The 26786-nt window shown below is 40.2% G+C and overlaps 1 pseudogene; it reads right to left on the bottom strand.

The window, feature by feature from the left end:
* Nucleotides 1-3243: 3243 nt before the first annotated feature.
* Nucleotides 3244-26786, bottom strand: part of LOC132828617 (Ig heavy chain C region-like) — a 62590-nt pseudogene continuing 39047 nt past the window's right edge.

Here is a 26786-nt window from a genome sequence, read left to right as displayed (position 1 = left end):
TTGTTTCGTTTTGTGACGACCAATGTGTCATCTACGTAGCGGACCCAGAATTTTTGGTTTGATGGTTGGTAGGGCTGTTTGTTCTAGTCTTTGCATTACTGCGTCTGTTTGAATACTGATAGACGAGATCCCATGGTTGTGCCGTTGGTTTGTTTTGTAGAAAATGTTGTTGAAAGTGAACATAGAACATAGAAACATACAGCGCAGTACAGGCCCTTTGGCCCTCGATGTTGCGCCGATTCAAGCCCACCTAACCTACACTAGCCCACTATCCTCCATATGCCTATCCAATGCCCGTTTCAATACCCATAGAGAGGGAGAGTCCACCAATGTTACTGGCAGGGCATTCCATGAACTCACGACTAGTTGAGTAATGAATCTACCCCGAACATCTGTTCTATACCTACCACCCCTTAATTTAAAGCTATGTCCCCTCGTAATAGCTGACTCCATACGTGATTATACATCCAAACAAGATTATACATTTACAGATTCTACTTCAGCAGCAGCATCATTCTTCAATTCACAGGTAATGTCATACATGGATAGATAGGTTGACCTGAGGAATCTGCTTTCGTTACTGGCACCTCCAAGAGTATGGACTAGCAGGATGCTATATGGCACTGTGTTTCTTCTATATAACGAAACAGCCACTGCACAAACAGATGCCACATACCGCATTAGAGATAGTTTCTCATTCAGAAGACGTCTATGGACACACGGAACAAACAATTGAAGTTCAGCTCTCCAAATACTAATCAAACAAGGACAGTTGTCACCTCACATTGAACAGACCTAAAAACGCACAGATACGTCCGACAGCATGGAAAGATGGCACATTGAAGAGCAAAGCAGAGTGTCACACCGGATATGTAATCTACTGAGAATAAGTATCTCATGTCTTGAAATAGCAACAACTGCTGAATGTAAGAACTGTCATCACATTCAGAACAACGGATCAGACACGTATGTACACCAATGCAGGTTACCTGAGCGTGGCCCTTCACATTGGTGTACACCTTCGTGACCGTGTAGAAATTTCAGAATCACACTCCTTAGCACTCCTTCCCCATAAACTATTCAGAACACATATGTTATCAAATGCTTAGATCAGAATGCTCAACGTGAAATTTGTGCTTTGTCGATTCGAAATGTCATGAAAGGTTTGTTAAAGAGTTTTACCTGTCATCTTAAAATGTAGTCATTTCGGAGAAGAGGCGTCGTAAATGCAGAAGAACCTAAACACCTGGCAACCAACTACTCTATTGGTTTCAGCTTATACTGTGCAAAACGCTAGCATAAAATTTTAGATAAAAATAAAAAGAAACACTGCATCCTGTAAATCAGAAACAAAAGCAGACATTGCTCAGAAGGCTCTGTAATCTGTCAGCATCTGTTGATAGAAATAAGAGTTAACGTTTCAAGTCGACTGACACTTCTCATTGATTCTAAAGAAGATCACTAGCACAAAACGTTTACTCTTACTTTTTTCTCTCCACAGTCGCTGCCAGAATAACTAGTAATTGAAACATGGACTGTTTGGTGCACAGGTTGTAAACGCCATTATGCTATTCCAACAACGATGTAATGAGCAAATGGATGTGTTCATTGTCTAGCTGGAATTTAAATTTGCATGTTATTAGTCAGGGCCAGCGTGCCGATTCCACATGGATGACGTTCTAAACATGGTGTCTTGTGGCGATACAGTAATAATGCTGTGCGAGTGCGATTAGACATGCCTTATCAGAATATTTGGGAAGACGAGTGAAGTGAAGGTCAGTGTCGCCAATCACGAAATTGAATGATTGAATGTCATTCAATGAACACAGTGATGGCAATAAAAATCTGGAAGTAAAAGAGCCAGCACCGCATGGGTGCAGAATCTTTAGTGAAAATAAGTCGGAATGGGTCACTGAGACGATGATGGAAGAGAATGTGGAGGAATTTAGACACATCAGGAATAATTTTGTAAGGAAAGCATGTGTGGACCTTATTGAATAGTTCAGTGATGATGGATGATTTGGAACTCCTGCGAATTCATATGCCATGTAATTGATTTTTATGTCAATTTAAGACTATAGAGAGTGGAAAATATATAGCAGACAACGACTGTTGTCAACGGTCAATGTGAAAGACATGATGTTGTTGAAAGCAGATTAAACCAGAAGAAATGCGGTCATCTTCTGGGTTCAGTGATCGGTTTAGAAGTTCAGTTTAAATGGAATGTAAAGTCAGAAAAATAAACAACTATCACCACAGGAAATGACCAAAGACATCACTGATTCAGAGTAGTGACGAGCCTGAGTAGTCACCACAATATAGGACTATGATTTTGGACTCTGCACTTTTTGATTATGTGTTCACGTCTTTGGATGCATTGGACATAAATAGAGTCAAAAAACAGACGATTGTGAAAGAGAGTTATGTGGTATCAGTGCCAAATTGGAATCTAAAATTGCGTGATATGCGTAAGGGATTGGATGCAGCCTGTTCTGAATGAGGGCTCAAGCATAGATCATCGTGGGAATGCAACACAAAAACTGGAGACTAGAATTGGACATTACTGCAGTAGAAAACTTGGTAGGACTGGGATAAATGAAGGTGAGGGCAACGTGGATGCCTGATTGTTGAACGAAACAAGTTGGAATCACATCAACTTCAGTCATTTCATTTCACATCTCGATATCCCATTAGCAATGGAGAACGAAAGAGTGCTGCCAAACACGACTATGTTAGTTGTGGCTTAGTCAGAGGGAAGCCGAGTGAGTCTAAAGTTCTGCACTTTGAAACAAGCTGCAGTGCTGGTGTTTCAAAATCTGGATATCACAAACACTTCAATCAAGGTCTAAATCATCTTTCTGAAAGTACGAGGCATGTAAATAAAGAATCAGCAAATCAAAAACTTTTCATTCTGCATTTATTGCAATCGTTGGAGCTACATACAGTCTTCAATACGGTTTCCTGTTCTTTCAGTAGCGGTGTGAAAAGTTCAAACGATTTTCTGATCGATTGTAATCACAGGACAAGCTTTTCCTGGAACTTCCGATTCTAACCTCAATTACCCTTTATCAACAGATTCAATTTAGAAAAGTGGGCATTCTCCTTTTTACGAAAATGTTCACTGATCAGAAATGTGGCCGTTGCACACAACGAATTGAAAATGCATTAGTTTGGTTGCTAAATTAGTTATCGCCATAACAACGTTAACCTATCTGCGGAAAACAGTTCATCAATCCCTGCAAGTTATGTGCAAGACTTAACAATGTCGCTAAGTACGACTGAAACATTGACTGATGTCGGTTTACCACGAGACTTATTTATACTTCTGATTAATTCTCGGCTGAGCGATGGGTGTCCCACCAAGCAGGAGTAAGTGATGTCACTGTTCCATTCCACCACTGTGACTCTCAACCTGCTGATCACGAAGTTGGAACCATTCCCCTTCTCACTATCCATGTGCGTTCGGTACCCGGCATCCAAAAGCATGTCATTGGCCATCCAGCCAATGTAAATGTCAGCTGGGTAAAAGCTGGTGGCGAGACACATCAGGGTCGCTGAATTCTCGGTGTCAATCTCGTCAGTCGATGGATGCAGGAGATAAACCTGAGGAGTACACATTTGACCATCTGCAAAGAGAGGATGATTGTTTAACTGAGACCGTCTTAGGTCTGTGTCACAATTTCTTTGTCAGTAACGCATGTTGTAGATAAAATGAATGCTACAGCATTTCACGTCCCTTATTTTTCCCGTGACTCATCCACCCACACAGCCCAACTGTGAATATGACCCCTCCACCCAACCTGCACATCTTTGTACTCTGGACAAAAACCCGAGCACCCAAAGTAAACCCACGCAGACACGGGGAGGATGCGAAAATTCAACACAAACGGTGCCTAATTTGGAATTGAATGGGGGTCTTGGCGTTGGGAGGCATCCGTGCAAACCAGTGATCCACCTCGCCAATGCTAACTTCTTATCATTTAATGTAAAGCATTAATAATTTGACACATCTTTTATTTAATTTGACAATTTTATGTGTCAGGCTTAGATCATAGTAACATTAACTATTATTTTTGGAAAGACACACAGTGGACTGGAAAGGTTCCCCCTATTTTTCTCTCCATAGATTCTGCCAGCCCTGCTCAGTTTCTACAGAACATTTCTTTTTCATTTCAGATTTCTGAAATCTATTCAATTTTAATGTTGTTGCAGTACTATTCCCACTTCCCAGTTGCCTTCTTGATAGAGTCTTTCACTGGTGTTGGTACTTGACTGTCTTCGACCAAGCAAACATATTCGACACCGCTATCCCACTCTGACGCCATGATTTTAAGTTTGCTCACAATGGTGAATTTACTTCCGTTCCAATCAGGATTTTCTGCCACGACTCCTTCAGTTCTCCCAGACCCGTTCTCCTGCCAGACAATATTCATGTTTCCTAACTTGCTGTAAACGATTTTGCAAACAATGGTCGCTGTCTTTTGTGTCCAAATCTCTTCAAACACAGGTTTCAGTACGTTGACAGAAATGTCTGGCTGATGGCATTCATCTGGAATGAGAAAGGAATGCAGGTTTTCAGACTGAAATATCGATATTAATTCCAAAATACTTCAGGAGATGGTGAATAATTTTACTTACTGTGATCTGTTATCTCTTCTGTTTGATATTTCGACTTGGGGAATTAGATGTTGTGCTCTCCTGTTCCTGTTGGTTGCATTCACTCTGACTGCTATGGATATGACTTCAGTAATATTTGCGATGTATTCTTGCACAATTTGGAAATTGCTCTGCCTTGTGTATACTGATACCTATTGTCTCCGTTCGAGTACTTCACACTTTCAACAATTGTAGTTACGGATGCCAGAAGATAGTTGCTTCTAAATGTTCTTAATTCGACAGAATCCAATACCAGACGAGCAAAAAATGCATCATCAGCGTCTGCTTTTCAAAAGCTAAACTTACTTGCACTGTGGCGACCAACCATTGGAGAAATTTACCTGGCATCAACTTGCATTTCATTGATTGCATTTTTTAAGCTGAGTTTGCTGTCCCAATTCGTCAGCAGAGCCTTTTAGTTGTAAAAAGGATAATTACTGCATAATTCAATTCCAATCAAGGGCACACTCACGCCTTTTTTATTCTTTTAATGAACTATTTTTGAAGAGTGTTAAGTGAGGAAGTATAAAATTTTGTGACTACATGTCTTTCACAGCTCGACTCTAATACTGGGAGTTGCTAAAACTAACAGAATCAGTTATCAGAATGGTGATAACATTAAAGGGACGCATTAGACGGGAAAGCATGCTTTTAGATGTGTTCAAACTAAATCGTCGGGTCTAAGTACAATAGTAGTTACTTTATTTATGGATAGCGGAAAATGCCAATGAAAAGATGGTTCTTGAATGTTCTGATTGTGTTGTTACCATAAATATCAGTACCTTTACTATGTTCGCTAAACCAGTTATTTCTGAAAGTCCCAATGCCTCTTGTGATGACTCCTGTTCCGTGTCTATTGTACAGCTCTAATGGTCTAATTTTATTCTGTATGCATACTGCAAAGCTTATGCAGTTCTTCAATTGTGCCAGTGCCTCTGCGAGATTGTTTTGGTGAAGAGGGTATTGCTGAAATTACTCCCAAGTTGATTAATATTACCGTCTCACAATCCAAGCTCTTAAGTCTAAATACTTGCTTGTCTTCAGCCATCCAGAGTTAATCTCTTCCACTAAATCTCCTTTCAACCACGCAGACTGTTAACATGAATTTGTCGATTGCCAACCTGAGCTCAGTCGTGGTATATTTCAATTCGTGATTGAATAATTGTGCCCCATTTAACATACAAGATCATTTCCATCTGATGAGTCTTGGTGATAATTACTTCTTCAAATATTTTTAGTGACAATAGACGATGAACAGAATAATGAGAAATTGATCCGAATGAAATTAACCATCTCCTCGCATTAAAAACAGAAATCAGAGTTTTAAGAATGACTCATTAAAGCAAACAATTTCAGAATTTTTCGTGTACGGCTGAGATGATTTTAACAATGACATCTTTGCATCGAAGTTCTGAACTGAAAACGATCACATTTTCATGTGACTGTCTTCCATTACTTTGAAGAGTAAAATGGATTTGCATATTGATATACAAACGGTATTGGTATGCAAGCTTTCTTTAGGAATCTCACATTGACTGATCAGTGTTTGTAAATCAGCGGGAGAAACGGAATATCGGCAGCCCATTACACAGGAAATATGTAAGACTCGCATTTGTTATTGCCCTTTGCAGGAGTGCAAATACGTTTATTTTCAGCAAGACTCCTCAAATGAAAGATAGAACAAAGGGATTGTATGGAAATCATGCAAGTCTATTCCAGTCTAAGCTTCAAAGAATCATCAGCAGGCCGAAATCATCGCATGGGCTTCTCGATGCCTGCTACTTTAGTGCATGGTTGCTCACCAAACGGAATTTATCATGCTCAGTGTTTGTTACCACATCTAAGAGCAGTGTTTGCTCAGTGCAACTTTGCTCTTTCCATGTGTTGTATGTGACTTTCTATCATCCATTTGTCAAATCAGTTGTTGTTCCACTGAAATATACGCGCTAATTATCGGCAAGTGCATGACCAGAATTTGTCACAGCCCGTTCATCCATTCCCTTGATCACAGACCCGTGTACCAGAGATCAGTGTTGCACAGTTTAAGCATTGTGACTCGTTTTTTAAGAACATGAACGGGTTTTTGCCCGGCCCACATCACAGTCGGGTACAAACCAGTACCTCAGCAGACAATCGGAATTAAAGCCAAGTCACTAGTCCACCTGACTTATTCTCATCAAATGCAAAATTATTTCTCAGTTCCTGCGACGTCCAGGGGAAGAGGACAGAAAAATATAATCTTTGAAGTATGCAAATTAATTCATGAGCTTTCGTCCTGCTCTTCAAAAATGTTTGCATTTTTGTGTACCTTTGAGTTGATTGTCAGCAACCACTCAAGCTGAACGCAAAGGTGAAGCAGTGACTGAAGCAAACAAGACACTGAATCATGGCGACCCAATCTCCTTCTCACCACCATTCAATATTGTCAAAATAAAACACGCCTTCAAGACTTATTCGTGCAATGAAGCTGTTTTTCTTAGTATAAATATTTAGTGAACCTCTTTTTCTCATCAATCTGTTCAGACAGGCTCAAGACACCACTCTGGAGCAGGTGGGAAGTAAACATCGACATTGCCGATGTGCCACAAGAGAATTCACACTGGTTGAGCCAACTCGCTTGTGGGATATTATTGTTTCTCCTGACAACCAGTTTGCAATGCTTTAAAGTTGTTTCATTTCAAGAGGTTTTGTGCATTTTAAAGTTGGCAGAACCTTGGAATGTATGGTTTCATCTTGCGTTGATATTTACCACAAAGTGATAACTGTGGGAATGGTTGCTTACCTTTCATATGGCTGATTTCCCTTTTCACAGTGGACTGTGAAGATGGATGCGAGGCAGTACTGGTGTATTTTGCTCCGCTCTTCCATTCCACTGCAGGTAAAACGTGGAGGCTCCGTGTGCTGTAGGTCAAGCTCTGTCCAGAGCAGTGGGGAAAATGGTGATGTTCGCGCTGACAGAAGCCCCGCCTTTCTCCCAGTTAACTCGTATTTTGTCATGATAGAATCCTTTTATCAACATGTGAGAGTAGCAGAGGTGCCGTTTTGAACCTCGTTTGGTGTTGGAGGCAGGAGGCGGAGATGTGGCTTCTCTGGTTTGACTGTAATAGAATTACAATTTTAGTATTTCGTCGTTGATAAAATGACATTTATAAATGTATATCTCTGGTTACCAATCTCTTGCTATTCTTGTTCGTTTTGATACTGCGTTTGATGATTGATCGTGTTTTGCAGAGCATGTGTATTCCACCCCACTCTGCCACTCATCCACGCTGGTCGTCAAGTGGCTGATGGTCAGACGTTGGTTTTCAATATCTGCTTCAATTTTAACGCCTTCATTCCGTACCTTTCCATCCACCGTCCAAGAGATGGCTACTCCAGCTGAAACTGTAGAAAGCACTTCACAAACCAGAGTGGCATTTTTATTGATCCACATTTCTTCAACCAAAGGATCCCTTAGTAATACAGCGATCTCAGTTGGTGAGAAATCAGAGTTTCAAATTCTTTTCCATGTTCCAATAATAATGTAAAAAGGATTGCAACAAGAATGCCAAAATAAGTGCCAAGATATGGTACAATGAATTGCGAATGTCTTTCTCACAGGTACAGCAAGAAAGAATTTGAAGTGTCATTGCTTTATTCACTTTTGTTGATTTGATTTATAATTTGTATAAGCCAATACAATTAAGAAAGAAATTAACAAAAAGGAAAGCGAGAGAAGCATTTTGAGGAATGAAGGATTTGATGTGGATCCATTTCGTAAGAAGGGACAGAAAGAAACAGAGAAACAATCAGCAGAGAATAAAATGCAAACTAGTTCAAAATGATGCACACACAAATGCAGATTAAGAGATGCAATAGGACAGATGTAGGAATAGGTAAACTGAGATTGTCAGATGGATATATATATATAAAGACATAAAGCTCAGAGAATGGGAGCTGGAGATAACAGGTTGGAAATGACAGCCAGAAAGAGCGGAAGATGGTCAGACAGTACCAAGGGAAAGAAGACAAAATGGAGGCATAAATACCGATATGCGCAAAGAAGAAGAGAAGCATAAGCAGCTACAGTCAATGATGCACAAAGAATTATTAAAATCTGCAGAAACAGGAGCATGAAAGAATAAATATTTTCGAGAAGGGGAGAAACATAGAAACCGAGACATATGCACACATGTTCAGTGAAGAGAAATATCAAGTTACAGAACCAGAGTAATCAGAATTAGCAGAGAGACACAAGCTAATAGACAGAGACGAAGTGAATCTGGCAGTAATAAAAGATTGTGAGATAGCAAGATAAAGATGGAGAGACAAAGGAAAATCACCACATCATGAAGGTTGCTGAATTTTAAGAACATAAGATTCTTGAGATCATTATCCCTGATACGTCATTCGATGTTAGAAGTCTTTGAGGAAGCAGCCAGGAAGTAAGACAAAGGAGACCCACTGGATATGATCCATTTGGATTTCAAGTATGATTTTAACAAGTACAAGGGGCTGCTAAATAAGATAAGAGCTAAGGTGTTTGGGACAACTCAATGACATAAATGGAGAATTGGCTGACTGGCAGAAGGCAATATGTGGGGATAAAGACGTCATTTTCAGGATGGTCGCCAGTGACTACTGGAATTCTGCAGGGTCAGTGTTGGGAGAAATACGATTCACTTTGTTCATAAACGATCTGAACGAAGAAACTGACGGCATTGTTGCCAAGTTGGCAGATGACACAATGATGAAATGAGGACAAGTATTGCTGAGGAAGCGGATTATGCTGAAACATTTGGACAGACTGGGGGATTAGCAAAGAAGTGGTGGATGGAATATCATGTGGGTAAATGTAAGGTTATGAATTTTGATTGGAAGGATAAATGGGGAAGGACTTCTGAAAGTTGAAGCATGACTGGAATTAGGAATCCAATTTTAGGATTCTCCTAAGGTTTAACATGCAGGTGCGGGTGGCCTTTAGAAAACCAAATGCAGGTTTATCATTCATATCAAGAGTGCTACACTGCAAGCACGGTGATTTACTATTGAGACTATATAAGGTTCCATCAGGAGCACATTTGGATTATTGTGAGCAGTTGTGGTCTCCTGTCTAACAAAGGACGTATGACATTGGAGGGGATACACAGTGACTGTACACTGGATACCGGGCTTATCTAATGAAGAGCAGTTGAAGAATCTACCTTTGTGCTCAATGCAGTTTAGCAAGATAAGGGTGGAGTGTCATTGAATCTTACAGAATCCTGCGAGACCTGTATATAGTGGGTGCGCAGAAGAAAAAAAAATCACTGGCAGAACAGACTTCAACCAGAGGGCACAGCCTCAGAATGAAGGGACGGTCCTTTAAAATTTAGATGGAGAGGAATTTCTTCAGTAAAAGTGTGAAACTCCTTGTCACAGAAACCTGTGAAGTCTAAATCATTGAGTGTATTTAAGACAGATTTAGGTTCTTGATTAGGAAGGGCAAGAAGGCTTATGGAGCAAAGGCAAAAGAATGGGGTTGAGGGGCCTGTCAACCATGTTCGAATGACGGAGCAGTTTGAGTATGCTAAATGAACTTATTGATCCCCCACTTCTTTAGGTAGTATGGTTTAATATTTACACATTTTGCAGAGTTTTTACAATATTGTGAATACAGTCAGATGGGGTTCTTAATCCTGCTCTAATTTTCCTATATCTTCTTTCAGAACTTATTCATATACTTACTAGGCACACACATAACCCTACTGTTACATTATTCCACAAAAACCTTGAAACAGAAATGCCACATTTTCGCCAGAATGCCCGTAAATCGGTCTCTATTCAGAATCCATGGCAGCTCGCTGTTGGTGAACCAATCCTGACCAGATAGTTTTGATTGTCTGATAGTAACGTTTAGAATTCCTCGTAATGCCAGAATGGAGCAATTTTAAAAGCATTAACAATTCTGGGTGGTGCTGGAACAATATTAAACATTGAATACATGAACAAATGTATCAGGAAATAATATTTAGAATTAGTTGTCAAGAATAAAACAACGTCTTTATTATATATCTTTCACTGCATTGTCTACTAGAATACTCGTTGTTTGTGAAGCTGTGTAGTCAGCACGAGACAGGGAAACACTTGTATAAATGTAAGTTCTGTTGTAGATTTAATGACCGTCATTACTTCATGCACACGACTTGATATATTTTATGTGAGAACGCAACTAAACAAGCGAGGAGAAAGTGAGGTCTGCAGATGCTGGAGTATCAGAGCTGAAAATGTTTTGCGGGAAAAGCGAAGCAGGTCAGGCAGCATCCAAGGAACAGGAAATTCGACGTTTCGGGCATGATTCCTGATGAAGGGCTTTTGCCTGAAACGTTGAATTTCCTGTTCCTTGGATGCTGCCTGACCTGCTGCGCTTTTCCAGCAACACATTTTCAGCGCAATTAAACTAACCAAACAACTGCAGTTCACCATATGCATGAACACAGTTTCAAATGTTTAACTTTTCGAAACATAAATACTGACTGCAGTTGAGCCAATCAATAAATGCAGTGTTCACTGCAACATAAAGTCGGGTTCGCCCCGATGCCATAAATGGCTCAATATTTCTGTATCATAAGGGAACTAAAAGAAGGAACGAGCTCGTTTCTTGCCGCTTATTGCCTTTAACCTCCCGCTCCCGTAAAATCAATAACTAATGTTCATTACATCAGTTACCGTGAAGTAAAATCTTTTCGATTTATAATAACTGAGAATTTGCCACAGAACAATACCTAATGGGGGGGAATGCACCTCAGTTATCATGAGCTGCCCATGGGCTACGTAACGTGTTTTAGACCGAGTAATACACGTTTTTTTAAATTAATATTTGAACTCAACGTTTGTAAAAGAGCCGAGAATGTTTTGAACTGTTTTGGTTACAGATCTAAATTACTCTTGAGAATATAACGTACAGACATCTTCTTGAATAACTTCATAAAATCAGAATAAACCCCCAGATTTCTGTCAGAAAGATCCATTGCGGCCTCTCAAAATGCGTGAGAGAACATGGTATTATATCAAGTTTGGAAGGAAAATTGTAATTTATTCTCATCCCTAGCACACCCTGTCTCTTTCTGTCAAAGTAAATATGTGCATTGAAAATTGGAATACTGCTAACTTTTAAATTGTTTAATTTGTGGGATATTTATATCACAGTTGAGCTAGCACTTCCTGCCCATTCCTTGTTGCAATTGACAGGTGGTCAACTTTTTTCTTAAATTTCTGAACCTGCAGAGGCCCCATAATTCAAAGGTATCAGTCTACAGTTTCGATTCATTCTTGCTCATATCACCAAGTGTTTGGAGGCTCCGAATAATTCAGTGATGACTTACAACATTCCTCCAAATGTACTCAATACTTGTTTTGCAAAACCTGTTCTCCCATGAGCCAAGTTCTTCTGGTAAATCTGTAATAATTCCATCTAAACAGCAATGATGAAAATGGCCTCGCTCTTTCCTATTCCACTCCGAACAATTATTAGCCAATCATTATAATCTCGATCACTGGCAAAGTGATGATACGGCTTGTCAACAGTGTTAAAAATAACCAATTGCTTTGCAGTAAGTATGACTTGTGCCAAGGCTGCTTAGATCTTGATATCTTGACGTCAATGCAGCCTTAGTTCAAATATGGACAAATGAGCTGAGTTCCAGAGGTAAAGCAGAAGAGTCAATCCTTCCGGTCGAATCTCAGATGGCGATGAAACAGACTGCAGACAGGAGGTGGAAGACCTGGAAAAATGGTAGACTGGGAACAACCGAACTCTCAATGACCGCAAAACCAAAGAACTCATTATTAACTTTTGGTGGATGTTACTCATGGCCCCTACACATTAACAGTACAGAGGTGGAACGAGCGGAGAATGAAAAGTTCCCGGGAGTAAGATTTCTTGTGGCTGCAATGGTTACAAAAGGCCCAACAAAGCTTCTTCTTCAATAGGCAGCTGAGCAAATTTGACATGACGGTGAATACCATTGCCAAAGTTTAAAGCTGCAAAGTGAAGAGCATTCTGTCTGGATGTATCAGTACCTGGTAAGGCAACCGAAAAATTCAAGAATGGAGATGACTACAAAGAGTGGTGAACTTGGCATGGATAATTACAAAGGCTAACCTCCCAAGTATAGAATCCATTACCAGGCCCGCTGTCAAGGGGAGGCCACCAGCATTCGTAATGATCCATCCCACCCTGGCAATGTTTTTATACAACGTCTACTATCGAGGAGAAGGTACAGAAGCCTAAACGCAAGCACCAGCCGGTTTCATAACAGTTTCTACCCTACTGTTGTTAGGATAACGAATGGACCCACAAACTCTTAACATTTGCAGTAAAGTTTTACGTATTATTTACTGTCTATGCTACTTAACTCTGTGATATTCCTGCATTGCATCCAAGGCAAAGCATTTTACTGTGCCTCGGTATACGTGACAATAAATTTAATTCAATTCAATTCATATCAAGGCCGCATTTGATCGCGTGTAGAATGAAGAAGCCGTCACAAAACTGAAATCAGATGGAATCAAAACTCGTTACTGGCTCGAGTCATACTGATTACAAAGTAGGATGGCTGTGGCAATTGGAAATCAGATATTTTAGTTCCAGAACATCTCTGCCAGAATTACTCAAAGTACTGTCATATGTTGCATCACCTTCAGCTTCTTCATTAATCTTCTTCAGATCAGAAGTGTGATGTTCGCTGAAGAAGACACTATATTCAGCATCATTCACAACTCCTCAGACACTGAAGGAAAATGTGACCAAATGCAGCAGAACCTGGATAATGCCCAGGGTTAGGCTCAAAAATGACAAATATTAGCACCTCACATGGTCAGCCAATAACTATCTGCAACAAGAAAGGATCTTGCAATCACCACCTGATAGCATTACAATCCGAATTTTGCCATCACCAACAATTTTGGGAGTTGTCCAAAACTAGAAACTGAAATCGATGTTTCATATTTGAGGTACAATTGGAATGAAATTGCAAGCTGAGAGCATACTATTGTTAATTGCAGTATCGCTGAGATTGCCCTCTTTTTTCAACTGTGGTCCTATGTTTTTGTTTTGGCTTTTGCCCTGTATTCCTAGACAGCTTGCATCTAGGAAGGGTTTTGTGATGCTGGAAATTGACAGCATTTCAGTTGGACTGGAAGCGCTTGCACTAGAAAGGTATGGAGCATTTTAATTTGTATCTACTGTATGAACATTGGCAGTAACAGTAGCCTTTGCTGTATCCAGTACTTTGAAATATTTCTTGATGCCACGAAGTTGTTTTATATTCTGTCCCTCGCACTGAGTTCATATTAGGTCAATTGCAATGCGATTAACAGTTATTTGCTGCAGATAGACTTGAGAAGCCAAGTTGCAACGTATTCCACTATTTCACATAGAATCGTAGTGACTCAAACAGATATTGCTCTCAAAGCAATTGATCGTTGACATCAAGTAAATTAAGAGACATGTTAGAAACATGCTTGATAGACATCTCGATTCTGCTATGTTTTCCCGTAAAACAGACTTCCAAAACAAAAAAAAATTCGCAATCGGTTTCGGAGTTCAACCAAAATCGACGTCATTTAGTAATTTGTAAGTGTCCACTCATCAACATTGGGAGAATTATGGCAATGCATATTAATCTTGACAAATTCCTAAAAGTATTAGAAATAAATGACATGTCACAACATTAAAGTTAAATATAAAATATTAATCAGCACAATAACTTGCATTGTGCAGAGATATTACAATTTACACAAACTTTGCAGATGGCTGACACCAGTTCATAGTGCAGAAACTGATGTGCGCTAGTGCAGAAATGTTTTGCAACCTTTACATGATAAAATGCAGATTCTCAATAGTTGCCTGTCTTTAAAAATGCAAACATTATCGATAGATTAACAGCTGTTCCGCGCTATTGATCAAGGAATGATAATTCAACTGCACTGATGGAAGTACGCATCTGCATCAGGCAGTCGTATTTTTGAGGCATCTATACTTACTGAATATTGTTTCTTAAAAATTCAAAAGGAAAAAAATTGAAAATTAGGAGCGAACCTGTCAGTGCAAAACAGGTTCCACACTCTTTATTAAAATAGCTGTCTCTGGTCAAGATTGTGCTCAACCGTGTAAAATTGGAATGGGTAGACTGATAAAAAAACAGCGCACAGGAAATAATGAAAGGTGCAAATTATCGATATCACGTTTGATATCTTCAGGAAGATGCAGATGGCCTGAAATGGCTGATCAGAACAACACCCCTATGAAACATGAAGGAAGTTTTCTTTTCCTGGAATGTTACATATCAAATTGACAATATCAGGGGATTTTTTTCCCCTGAAGGCTTAGAGAACATGAAACCGAGAATTTCACAGAGATAAAAATTAAAATATCCAGAAAAGGTCAAAAGAATATTAATACACACACAATGCATTCGATTTGTTTCCTGGAGGCATGAAGTGAAATCGCCCACGAATTTATGGTAATTCAGGTTAAAGCAATGATCAGGTCATGGCAGATTGAAAATATCCTGGCAAAATGAAACATTATCCGCTACTGTGGAAAGAAACGGTGTGCATAATAGTTGCCAAATTATGAAATGTTGGAAAATAAAGAGGAACAAAAGGCTTTGGGTGCCCTTCCCACTTATGCACTGAAGGCTAACATCAGCATGCAACAAGCAATTAGAAAGGTTGATAGAATTTTAGCTTTCAACACAGGAGTAGTGAAGTGTTGTTTCTTTTGTGAAGCATCTTTTTTAGACCTTTAATTGAGCACTGTGTGAATTTTTGAAACCTTACCGCTTGAAAACATGTTACAGTCGTTGAGGAAGAGCAATGATGGATAAACCACAATTAGCCTCAAGATGGATGGACTGGACTTTAACTGTGTTGTAGGCCTCAATCACTCTATTTCAGAAGAAAAAAAGTCAATGAATTTAAGGTACCGATCAAACAGGGTCTGAAGTAGACAGAAGTGAGGAGATATATTTCAATATATACATAAATGCAGATAGAAATGTATATACATATATATCACAAACTTGTGTCTGTGTAATATAAATTGCGTTGTATAAATATATTCGTGTCTAACTTGCACCTCAGACTCATTCGGCACGGAATCAATTATCACATGATATTTTCACTGAATTTTCTGGTACTTTGGGGGGATTTCAAATACTCTGGCATCCATCCGATGATCATCGACAACAAGAAATCTGGCTATCACCACTTCAAACCCAATGGTGTTTCAGGCACGCAATTATCCATCTGCCAGCACTCTGTGAGTTATGATTGAACAGAAACTGCAATAGTCAGAATGTATGGTGCTGCAAAAGTGCAGCCGGTCAGGCAGAATTCGAGGAACAGGAGAGTTTACGTTTCGAGGATGAGCTCTTCATCTGATTAAGTGCTCATTTTCGAAAAATAGACTCTCCTGCTTCTCTTATGCTGCCAGACTGGCTGTGCTTTTCCAGCACCACACTTCTCGATCCTGATCTCCAGCATCAGAGAAGACTGACCAGTGAAGATGTAGCACGTTCAGATACCACCGACCCAACCTGCTGCAGAATTAATTCTAATTCCTCAGACATCCAATGCACCTTTTCCTACACCCGCTCTTCAAAGACGTTTTCAATCCATCCATCCTTCTGTTCTTATACCCACTGATACATGGCAGAGAGATATCCTAAGATTATTGCCTTTGAGAATCTGTTTTTCAATTTCATTCTTAACTCGTTGAAATCTTTTCGAGGACCTCATTCTTCTAATTGCCTCTATTGTTGGTATCAATGCGGACAGTAACATCTGTCAGTGCCATCTTCCCGAGAAGGAATTCTGCAGCCAATCATAACATCATTCCATTCAAGGAGGCAACGCCCAATCCTATGGTTAGTGAATCAGATTTCTGGCCTCTGAACACTTGTTTTTGAGACTGTACTTATATGACTACAATAGTTCAGGTACTGACCAATGATGACAAGCAGGTTGTCGACACTTGTTGATACTGTAAAACTAACATCATTGAATATCTCTGGGCAATGTTTTTGGAGATCATCAATGCCTGGTATTAGAGTGGCAGGGATTTTCGCTGACAATTGTCAACTCAAAACGTGCTATGAATCCAGATCGTGGTCCATTTAGACATAGATTGCTTCAGCATTTTAAGAGTCATGAATGATACTCAACGTTGTACAATCATCAGTGAACATCCCTGCTTCTGACATTATGGTATAGGGGAGGTCATTAATGGAATACACGAAGATAGTGCAGCTACGATTATTCCCCTGAAGAAATTCAGCAGAGATGCCTGGCGCTGAGATTACTGATCTCCAACAACTCCAAATATTTTCCATTTGGCAGGAATGGCGTGAAACGATATAGATTTTTCACCTGATTCTCAGTCACTCCAGTTTTGGTCGAGATCACTGACCCACAATTTGGTCAATTGCGAACTTGATATAAAGAAAAATTGCTCTCACATTATCTGGAATCCAGCTGAAATAATGACGGCATGCATTATAATTAGTTAGTCGTTATTTTTAAGTAAGACGTGGTGAATGACTAACTTCACAATTCTTCTTTCCATAAGTAGGTCACTATGTAACTTGGGGGCAAAACCTGTCTCACTTTAAATGTATCAACACCTGCGAATGATTTCACATATTTGGTCATCTTCCTTATGAGCTGTGGAAGGAGGCCATCTAAAACTATAGAAGGCAACAATCAAATTACGGCTGGAAAACCGTGAACAGCTTTTGGTCTTCTTATCTGTCGAAAGCGTTTTGACATTGGTTAGAGTCCAGAGAAATTTCATTGGGCTAATTTCTGTTATGAAAGGTTTTCTTTTAATAACTATAATGAAAAGATTGAGTCTTTCCATCTTGCGGTTGAGAAGAATGAGAGGCGATCTTATCAAACCAATTGTAATCCGCAGGAGATTTGGAGAGATTGTTTCCCCTTGTGGGAGTGTCGAGAACCACGGGACACAATCAGCGTACGCATTTACCTATTTAACGGAGATGTGGAGAAGTATTTGTTCTACAAGGAGATCGTGAATCTGTCGAATTCCTTATCATAGAGGGCAGTCGGTGCTGGGTTATTTAACATATTCAAAGCAGTGATGGATAGAATTTTACTCGGTAAAGGAAGCAATAGGTAAAAGGAGAAGTCAGGTCAGTGAAGTTCAGGTTTATCAGATCAGCCATACTCATTGAATAGCGGAACAGATTCAATAGACGGAATGGCCTGCTTCTGCTTTAGGTTTCACATTCTGAACGTGAGGTCTGTTGAAGTAGGTGAACAGTGAAGAGGAGATGTCAAAATATGCAACGTAAAGACATCACGGTTGACATATTAGAAAAAAAGTGTGTGCTTAACGAGAGCAAACTTAAGAAAACATACAAGCATAGCTCTATGAAATGAAGGAAAGTATTTTTTGTTCCTTTTGTGAATATTTTGCAAATTAATTTCAAACAATATGAACCTTGAGGTTTCAGAAACAAATCTGTGAAGGGACAGGAGACTGTTAAATGCTCTAAGTAAAACATTCACGACCTTTGTTGTCGTTAAAAGGGAAAGTGAGAAAAATACAGACATGTTCATTCCTCAAAAGTCACTGAATCAACTTGAGATCTGTTTTATGTCAGTGCACAGCCTTCAGTATAAAAAGCATGCCATTGATATGGTCACTTTTATTGAAATTGCCAGTTATGAAAAATTGTAAGTATTGAAAAAGGTCGAAAATATATTTCTGCATGGTACAATACTCCTGCAAGAGTTATGGAGTCACAGAGGTATACAACACAGGAACAGACATTTCAGTCAACATGTCTATGCTGACCAGATATCCTCGATGAATCTAGTGATATATGCCAACATTAAGCCCATATCCCTCTGAACGCTTCTTATTCATATACCCATCCTGATGACCTCAACATGTTGCAATTGTGCCAGCCTCCACCACTTCCTCTGATAATTCATTCCATATATGCACCGCCCTCTCATTGAAAATGTTGCCCCAAATGCTCCTTTCAAATCTTTTCCTTCTGACCTTCGAAGTATGCCCTCGATTTTTGGACTTCCCCAACTCGGGAAAATACCTTGTCCATTTACCCTATCCATGCCCCTTATGACTTTTTAAGCCGCTATAATTTCAGCCCTCAGCCTCTAATGTTCCAAGGAAAAAATACCCAGCTTCTGTGGACTTGCCCTATAGCTCAAACTCTCCAATCATAGCAAAACCCTTAAAACCTTTGGTGAACATTTTCAGTTTTCACGACATCCTTACTACAACAGAGGGCCCAGAATTGTGGATCGTCCTCCAGCACTGTCTGTGTGGAATTTGCACATTCTCCCCGTGGGTTTCCTCTGGGTGCCCCGGTTTCCTCACACAGTGCAAAGATATGCAGACCATGTGAATTGATTATGCTAAATTGCCCATAGTGATAGGAGTATTAGTAGGGAGTAGGGGAATGGGTCCGGGCGGGTTTCTCTTCGGACGGTCGGTGTGGACTTGTTGAGCTGAAGGGTCTGCTTGTGCACTGGAGAAAATCGAATTGAATCGAAAACAAAACTGGATTAGCCATTGTACTGTACAGCCACAACATGACCTCTCAACTCAGCATGCAATGGAATTACAAAGACAGGCAAGCATCGTAAAAACCTGCTTCACTCTCCTATCTACCTGCAATTCCACTTATTTCTGCAGTTGTAGAGAAAAGTTAATTAACGGATTCAACATTATAAGTTGGTTATGGGAATAAAGCATTTTCTCTGTCAATGTTATCAATACCTAAGCATGAATTAAAGATAATTGCTTTAAAGCAAGAGACAACAACAAAAACGGTTAGCTGTGGTTTGAGACAGCAAGTTGTTTGTGAATGGTCGATATTTGCCTAACAGTATTGACAACAGAGGCACCGATGACCTTCAAAAAGCAAGAGATTGAGCAGATTGCAAATAAAATAATTACAGTGAAGTGATTTAAAGTGTAAAAAATTCATTCACTCTTTCAACATAGCCAGCACGCATGTTCAATTGGCAGATTAGCCTATCGATGTACTACGATTCAATAACCACTTATGTGTCAATGGGGTAATTCATACGCATTATTATTCATCCTCTCATGTCACTGATATGTGTGCAGCAGCATTTCCTTTCCAAGAGAGAATGTTTTCTCATTCAGTGAGTAGATGGATGGACAGAGAAGACGAAAATGTCGACCACTTCTTGGGAAATAAGTCAGGCAATTGACTGTCATGCTCCTGGAAGAGCACTTATGGACTATAATTCTGTTCGCCTTAAAATAGTAATAGAAACGAAGAGAGCTAATACACAAGTTTAGTTCTAAATCAGGGCAAGACCAATTTTGATGGTATTAAACAGAAACTTTCAAAAGTTGATGGGATGGGGCTCTACGCAAGCAAAAGGACGTCTGGCAAATTGGAAGCGTTCAAAAGTGACAAAACGAGAGTTTGGAGGCAACATGTTGCTGTTCTGTGAGTCAAGGGCACAGCTGACAGGAGCAGGGAACACTGACTGAAGAGAGACGTTGATGCTCTGGTCAAGAAAAAGCAAGAGGCACATTTCATGTATGGATAGCTGAGATCAGTGAATGCTGTGAGTAAAGTGTGTGTAGGGCATACTTAAGAGGAAAATCAGCCCGGCATAAAGGGGACAAGAGAAAGCTTTGGCAACTTAGAATAAGGAGAATCCAAAGAAGTTTTGCATGTATGTTAAGGGCAAAAGTAAGGGTAACTTATATGTGTGAACGACAGGAGACTTGTTAGATCCTAATCGAATATTTTGTGTCAGAATGCAGAAAGATATGGAACAGAGCAACTCAGAAAAATCATTAGAGAGCTCTTGAGAAGAGTCCACATCACTGACGAGGAGGCACTGAAGGCCGTAAAATGCATAAACGGAGACACATCCCTGTGACATGCTTAGGTGTATACAGTATATTGTGTGAATCTAGGAATGAAATTGCGGTCTCTCTCACACCCATCTGCGACATCGACAACAACGGATTAATTGCTAAAAGACTGAAAGGTTCAAGTGTTGTGCTATTATTTAAGAAAGACTATAAGAAAAAGCCAAGGAACAATATAGCAGTAAGCTTGACGTCAGTGGTGGACATGTTATTCGATGAGATGCTGAGAAAATAATCCACATGCATTTTGAAAGGCAAGGATTGCTAAGAGACACTCAGCATGACTCTGCACGTGGAAAATCGTCTATTACTAACGCGATTGAGATCTTTGGAGGGGTGACCAAGACGGTAGATGAAGACAGCATGACAGACATTGAGCGCATGGCCATTGGAAAGGCCTTCAGCAAAGTTCTGTATGGCAGACTGAATAATACCATGAGAACAAACGGGGTGAAGGGAGAACTAGCAAATTGAGAAAATTGGGTTTGTACGAGAAGACAGAGGGTGGTGATCGAGGTTGTGGTTCAGATTGGAGGCTGTGACCAGTGGTCTGCCTCATGTATGAGTGTTTGTTTCACTGTTATTCCTCATTGAAGTAAACGCTTTGTTTGAGAATATAGGAGGCATCATTCGTGAGCTTGCGATTAAGTTCAAAATTGGCAATATAATGAATATTCAACAAGATTCCCTATAAGGAAAACTGGTCCATTGGTATGAGGAATGGCAGATGGAGTTTAAATTACCTAAATGAGTATTGTTGCACATTCTGAAGAAAAGCCAGAGCAGGAATTAATGGAAGGACCCAGAGGCCTGTTGACAAACAGAGATACCTAAGTGTCCAGGTACATAGTTCCTTGGCGGTGGTGTCACATGTAGACTTGTTGGTGAAGAAGAGTGTTTGTCACACTTGCCTTCATCTGTCAGACCATTCATTACATGAGTTTGAGAGGTCATGTTATGGATATATACATAACTGGTGAGATCACATTGGGCGTACTGCAGACAATTCAGGTCGACCGACAGGAAAGGTGACATTAAAATGGTAGGAGTGCAAAAAATATTTATTAGGATATTCCCGAGGCAGAAGGGCTTGATTTATGAGAAGATGCACGATAAGCTCGGACTGTTCTTCCCTGGAGTGTACGATGCTGAAGGGTGACCTTAAAAAGGTATGAAGTCATGGTCAAAAGTCACATGATGCCCCGTTATAGTTTGACATGTCTGTTTGTAATCACAATCTTCCAGACCACTGTCTCTTCATGACTACATATGATGAAAGGGCAGCGCTTTGAAAGCTTGTGATTTTAAATAACTTGGTGATGCGTGACTTCTGAAGTTGTCCACCCCAGTCCAACACTAGTACATCCACATCATAAAATCATGACTGCCATTTAAAGCCCAACAGCAAAGGTCTATTCCCCTGTACGGAAGTCCAAAACAAGAGGACAAAAGTTTAGTATGGGAGGAAAAAGATATAAAATTGATCTGAGGCGTACCTTTTCCACACAGAGGCTGTTGCATTAATAGAATGAGCTGCCAGCGGAATGCATATATGCAGATACCGTTGCAATATGTAAACGAAATTGGACCAATACATAGATAGCAAAGGTTTCAAGGGATGTGGACCAAACGCAGGAAAATGGACCAGTTCAGTTCAGGAACCCTTGTTGGCATGTGACAGTTGGACTGAAGGGTCTATTTACACTCTATGACTGCATGCCTTTAAATGATTGGTGTCCTCGGTGCTTTTAATATGACAAAATAAATCTTGTATCAATAAATCAATAGGGTTAGGGTTATAGTTATGATACCACAATGCACTTTACTGTTAATGGTCTATGCCAACGGATTTTGTGAGATTTCAGCCGTTGCAATAGGTCAATTGCCGTTGGAAATTCAGATCGGGTCATTACCAAGTCAACAACAAATGTTGTTTTTTTAACTATACTCTGCACAAGTGTTCTTGACTTGGCCTGTGACCACGCTTCCAGTTGATGTTACTGACATTTGAGTGTTCACTGCACGCCCCTCCAAGATCCTAAATAAGAGGCACACATTTGTGGTCCGCCATCCCTTCTGTCAGCTCGTTCAAAACATTAGACTCGGAACACTGTGTTCAGAATTTCCATAAATCTCACCTCACATCCCTTGTTCTCAAATATCATACAACCTTTCTTGGTTATGCAACTTCTCTGTGTCAAATATATTTCCTTTCAGTCCACCTTTTTGCTTCGTTCAGCTCACCAGATTCCCGATTGCATCCTCCCTGACAATAAACACAAAGTCACCAATGATATTGAACCCACACTGCATCAGAAACCAAGCATTCAGCCGACTGGGGTACGAAACCTTTGCTTTGCTGTAATGTTCTTGTATTCATCCTTCCCATTAAAACATTTTAAAACTATACAGTTTACAAATGACCACTACAATTGCTAATGATGGGGGCAGTAGATGCATGGGAACACATCAATATTCAAGTTACTTCCAAGCCCCTTACTGTCTGGACTTGGAGTTATATCGCAGCTCGTGTAGTGTTGTCAATCCTGAAGGGTACAGTCTTTGACCGACCTTCGCAACAGCACTGTGGCAGTCCCTGCAAGATCAGAGACTGCAATGGATCATAGACACCATCTCAGCTGCGGATGTGCAATACAATATTTGCTTACTTCGTGACTCTCACTGTCTGTTGAATGAATGAAAAGAATACCAGCTCGTTTTCGTCCTTCCAGATGACAGTCAAAAATGAGACAACTGGGCCTGTCTATAAACTGCGCCCTCTACTGATACATCCAAATCAACACATTTATATCAAATTGAGCAAGAACCCTGAGAGCTGAGTTAAAGAAAAAATAATTTCTACACCTTTTTTTTAATGAACCAATTCGTCAACACATCCTTCTCCTTCGTATGTTATTGGGGAGTTTGCAAACATTTTGTGCTGCATACTTAATTTTGTGAATATCGATTGTCTGTAGACGCCTAGTCAGCTCTTTTTCCTTGTACACATTATCAACACTAATACCTTCATCCGCCTTGCCCGTAAACCTTATCAGCAAACTGACAGAATTTGTGTAATCCCAAATAAGGCGATAAGAAATAGGAGCAGCAGTAGGCTATTTGGTCCTTTGAAACTGCCATGTGATAAATCAACGGCTCATTTGATTCCAGCCTAAATCCAATTGCAGATTGCTATCCCAAACCATGATTTCCTCAATGCAAAACAAAAGTAAAACGGTACAGCCTTCATTGCTCACTGGGGAAGACAAAGAGTGAACACATTCGGTGGTTGAGCAAATCCTATCTGAGATTATTAATTGTCTTTACTATCTTTTGGTTAGTCGGAAAAACCTGCCCCTCATTCCTTGCACTCATGAACCTATCTTCAAATTGCACAGTTCATGGAAAATGGAACTTTTGTCTTCATAATAAGTTTTCCCTGGAAGCAAGTTCCTGGCCTTTTTTTAAAAATGGTTCACAGGATAGGGGCATCGGCAACAAGGCATGCACTAATTTCCAACCTAAATTGCAGTTATCGTGACTCCTTCATTTTTTTCAGAAAGGATGAAGTTGGAGAGTGCCGGAAAAACATAGCAGTTCAGGCAGCATCCGAGGAAAATGACAATCGACGTTTCGGGCAAAGGCCCTTCATCAGGAATACAGGCAGAGTGCCTGAAGGGTGGAGAGATAAATGAGAGGAGGGTGGGTGTGGAGAGAAAGTATCATAGAGTACAATAAGTGAATGGGGGTGGGGTTGAAGGTGATAGGTCAGGGAGGAGGGTAGGGGAAGGTAGCAAAGAGTACAATGGATGGATGGGGATGGGATGAAGGTGAAGAGCTTCAGGGCAGAGGAAATGACCTGGGAGTTGCAGTGGGAAAGGGACTCCCTGAGATTCTTGTAGAGAGTGGAGGAAAATTTCTTCAAGACAGGCATACTTGCAAGAGAATTCACATTAGGGTTAAATCAACTGGGTAAAAACAATGATTGCAGAAGCTGGAAACCAGATTCTGGATTAGAGTGCTGTTGGAAAAGCACAGCAGTTCAGGCAGCATCCGAGAAGCAAGAAATCGACGGTTAGGGCAGAAGCATTCATCAGGAATACAGGCAAATGAGAGGATGGAGGGGGTGGGGAGAAAGTAGCATAGAGTACAATAGGTGAATGGGTACATTCACTACATGTGATATGGGCATCACTGTCTAGATCCAGTGCTTAGTGCCCATCCTTGCTTCTCCTTGAGACGGTGGAGGTGTGAAAATATTGTCTCTTTAAAAAGGTTATTTTGTCCTTGTTTTATTTTCAATGAATCGTAAAGACAGATGTACCAAAATGTCTTGGGAAAGCCTAGTGTAAGAATGACAACGAAGTTATCAATTCTCCCAGTTCAAGCTTATTCCGACTTTGGTTTCACAGTAACAGAGAGAAACTGTTGCTGTGCAGCAGCCTTCCAAACACCAGAAGATGATTCCTAGTTGACTTACCACTCCGAACTCTCTGAAAGTTGTTCCCTCAGACTGGTAAGAACCCGTGTTTGAATTTCCCTTTTGCAACGGCTGTGTTCATGGAATGTTGTTTGATTGCAGCAGTTACTAAATTTGATCAGTCCTCCCACAGTCCAAAGATATGCAGACCATGTGAATTGATTATGCTAAATTGCCCATAGTGATAGGTGTATTACTAGGAAGTAGGGGAATGGGTCCGGGCGGGTTGCTCTTCAGACGGTCGGTGTGGACTTGTTGAGCTGAAGGGTCTGCTTGTGCACTGGAGGAAATCGAATCGCATAGAAAACAAAACCGGATTAGCCATTGTACTGTACAACCACAACATGACCTCTCAACTCAGCATGCAATGGAATGACAAAGACAGGCAAGCATAGTAAACACCTGCTTCACTGTCCAATCTACCTGCAATTCCACTTTCTATTGTCTTTTTTTCTGCAGTTGCAGAGAAAATTTAATTAATGGATTCAACATTATAGGTTGGTTATGGGAATAAAGAACTTTCTCTGTCAATGTTATCAACACCTAAGCATGAATTAGAAATAATTGCTTTAAAGCAAGAGACAACAACAAAAACTGTTAGCTCTGGCAAGTTGTTTGTGAATGGTCGATATTTGCATAACAGTATTGACAACAGAGGCACCGATGACCTTCAAAAAGCAAGAGTTTGGGCAGTTTGCAAATAAAATAATTACAGTGAAGTGATTTAAAGTGTTAAAAATTCAATCTCTCTTTCAACATAGCCAGCACGCATGTTCAATTGGCAGATTAGCCTATCGATGTACTACGATTCAATAACCACTTATGTGTCAATGGGGTGATTCATACGCATTATTATTCATCCTCTCATGTCACTGATATGTGTGCAGCAGCATTTCCTTTCCAAGAGAGAATGTTTTCTCATTCAGTGAGTAGATGGATGGACAGAGAAGACGAAAATGTCGACCACTTCTTGGGAAATAAGTCAGGCAATTGACTGTCATGCTCCTGGAAGAGCACTTTTGGACTATAATTCTGTTCGCCTTAAAATAGTAATAGAAACGAAGAGAGCTAATACACAAGTTTAGTTCTAAATCAGGGCAAGACCAATTTTGATGGTATTAAACAGAAACTTTCAAAAGTTGATGGGATGGGGCTCTTCGCAAGCAAAAGGACGTCTGGCAAATTGGAAGCGTTCAAAAATGACAAAACGAGAGTTTGGAGGCAACATGTTGCTGTTCTGAGAGTCAAGGGCACAGCTGCCAGGAGTAGGGAACACTGACTGAAGAGAGACGTTGATGCTCTGGTCAAGAAAAAGCAAGAGGCACATTTCATGTATGGATAGCTGAGATCAGTGAATGCTGTGAGTAAAGTGTGTGTAGGGGCATACTTAAGAGGAAAATCAGTCCGGCATAAAGGGGACAAGAGAAAGTTTTGGCAACTTGGAATAAGGAGAATCCAAAGAGATTTTGCATGTATGTTAAGGGCGAAAGTAAGGGTAACTTATATGTGTGAACGACAGGAGACTTGTTAGATCCTAATCGAATATTTTGTGTCAGAATGCAGAAAGATATGGAACGGACCAACTCAGAAAAAATCATTAGAGGGCTCTTGAGAAGAGTCCACATCACTGACGGGGAGACACTGAAGGCCTTAAAATGCATAAAGGTAGACGCATCCCAGCGACATGCTTAGGTGTATAGCAGTGTATTGTGTGAA

This window comes from Hemiscyllium ocellatum, chromosome 27 (assembly GCF_020745735.1).
Source record: "Hemiscyllium ocellatum isolate sHemOce1 chromosome 27, sHemOce1.pat.X.cur, whole genome shotgun sequence".
NCBI classification, from domain to species: domain Eukaryota; kingdom Metazoa; phylum Chordata; class Chondrichthyes; order Orectolobiformes; family Hemiscylliidae; genus Hemiscyllium; species Hemiscyllium ocellatum.
This window is presented reverse-complemented; position numbering and strand designations above follow the sequence as displayed.